A 2343-nucleotide genomic window follows, 5' to 3' on the forward strand; every position below is an offset into this window, starting at 1 on the left:
GCATTGTTTTCTCCCACCCTTTCTAATCCCCACAGTTTGCCCTCTCCTATTGAAGCACACCTCCCAGCCTGACAACCTCACTCCTCTACCAACCCACTCCTATAAAACCTTGCACACTTCAGAATTCTATTTCCTAACACCATTTCTCCCTTCTGGTTTACACGGCATAATCACAGAATATTCCCACAATAAAGCCTGTTAGCCTACCAAGGGCACCCTCATCTTTTCGCCCCCAACTTTTTCATTTTGAAAAATCTCAACTTCCAGAAAAAAGGCTTGAACTATTTGAATAATGTATTATTTTAATGTCCTATTAAAACAGTGACTATGTTAATAATATTTTAATAAATGTGACTTAGACAAAAAAAGTGACTTTTTTGAGTGCTTAGAGGAAACACTGCATGGAGAGCACTACATGCATTATTTTATTTAAGCAAAAATCCCTCTGAAATTGGATCTATTAACAGTTCCATTTTTACAGATGAGATAACTGACTCCTAGAGAATTTACAAAAGGTACCCAAGATCATACCTCTAGTAAAACCTTCATGACTACTTCCAGAGCCCTGGTCTTTTTTTTTTTTTCCTTTTCTTTTCTTTTCATTTCATGGAGAGAGAGAGAGCACATGAGGGGCAGAAAGATAGAGAGAAAGAGAGAGAGAGAGAAAGAGAGAGAGAGAATCTTAAGCAGGCCCCATGCTCAGTGTGGAGCCCGACAATGGGGCTTAATCCCACGAACGGGATCATGACCTGAGCTGAAATCAAGAGTCTGTTGTTCAACTGACTGACCCACCCAGATGTCCCCAGAGCCCTGGTTTTAACCAGTATACTGTACTTATTAAAGTATACCTCCTGACATAATAACTAAATGCACTGTGTGAATCTTGAGTGGATTTTGGATGGTGAAAAGAAACTAAAAAAGACATTTTGGGGAAAGTTTGGAAAATTTTTGCCATGGATTAGTTATTAGCAAATATAGAACTACTATTGGTTTTCTTAGTTGTGGTAATGATACTGTGGTTAGATAGAAAAACATCCTTATTTTCAGCCAATGAGTATTTGGAATAAAGTTTCATAATGTCCTCAACTTACTTTCAAAACATTTGGTTAAAAAAATGTTGTGTGAACAGTTGCATGCGTGCACACACATGCACACACAGCAACTGTGGCATAATATGAACAACTGATGTATCGATGTGAGAGGCACATTGATGTTTGTTATACTAGTCTTTCAACATTTCCCTAGGTTTGAAAATTTTCAAGGTAAAATGTTAAAAGAAAATGAATGCCTTGAAAAGGCTCTCAAGAAATAACTTGTAGAATCTCAGGAAATAAATTTCCTGAGATTTTAAAGATCAGGTAGAGTCTTATGTCATGTTTTCCTTGGCTGATGTTTGAATAATTTTATTTCACCAATTGCATAAACAGGATTACATTATACACGGTATAAAAATATACGTTAAAAAGTATGAGGGGTACCAGGTTGGCTTAGTTGGTTGAACATCTGACCCTTGATTTGGGCTCAGGTCTTCATTATCCCAGGGTCATGGGATCCAGCCAGTGTTGGGATCCACTCCTCACCGAGCATGGGGCCTGCTTAAGATTCTCTCTCTCTCTGCTCCTCTTCCCTGCTTGCACTGCGCTCTCTCTTTCTAAAAATAAAAAATTTAAATTAATTAAAAGTATGAAAGTGTATATATCCTACCTAGTAGGGTTAAATCAGGGAGCTGATATTAACAGAAAATTTTTCTTTCTTTACATTTTTACAAAGATCATGTATTTTCAGAAAATTTCATTAAAGTTTTTTTATTCCATGAGAAAGAAACAAAAGCCCTAAAAATTCTAAATGCTTCATTTCCCATAAGCAAAATATGTAACTATGTCACGTCAAGTAGAATCTCTATTCTGTTCCTATCACTCTGCTGGTGGAGTTTTGGAAAAAAATGGGAGCGACAGGATTCTACAGCTGTTTCCACTTAACGCATAGAGCTGTGCCTGCAAGCAAAATCTAAGCAAGACTGAAAAAAGTTAATGTTTTGAAAAGAAGTAATAGTTAAATAGTTTATATAATTAAATTTTTGGATTTGGAACACAATCTTTAATGCCCATGTCTCCGGCCAAGAGCCGACCTCCGCTGAGATTGCTGGAATCCCCCGGAACGAGAGTCCAACCAAAACAGCCAGCAAGGCGGGTTTCAGGACGGGCCACGCCCCTCCGCCTTGGCCAATCGGGAGAGAGAAGGCGGGGCCAGGGAGCCGCCGGAGGCGGAGCGGGAGCAGAAGGGGTGTGTCTGAAGCAGGGGCGGCTAAGTGCTAGAAGGTGGCAATTTTCCGGGGCCGGCGGC

Source organism: Crocuta crocuta, unplaced genomic scaffold (assembly GCF_008692635.1).
Source record: "Crocuta crocuta isolate KB4526 unplaced genomic scaffold, BGI_CrCroc_1.0 scaffold346, whole genome shotgun sequence".
Lineage (NCBI taxonomy): Eukaryota > Metazoa > Chordata > Mammalia > Carnivora > Hyaenidae > Crocuta > Crocuta crocuta.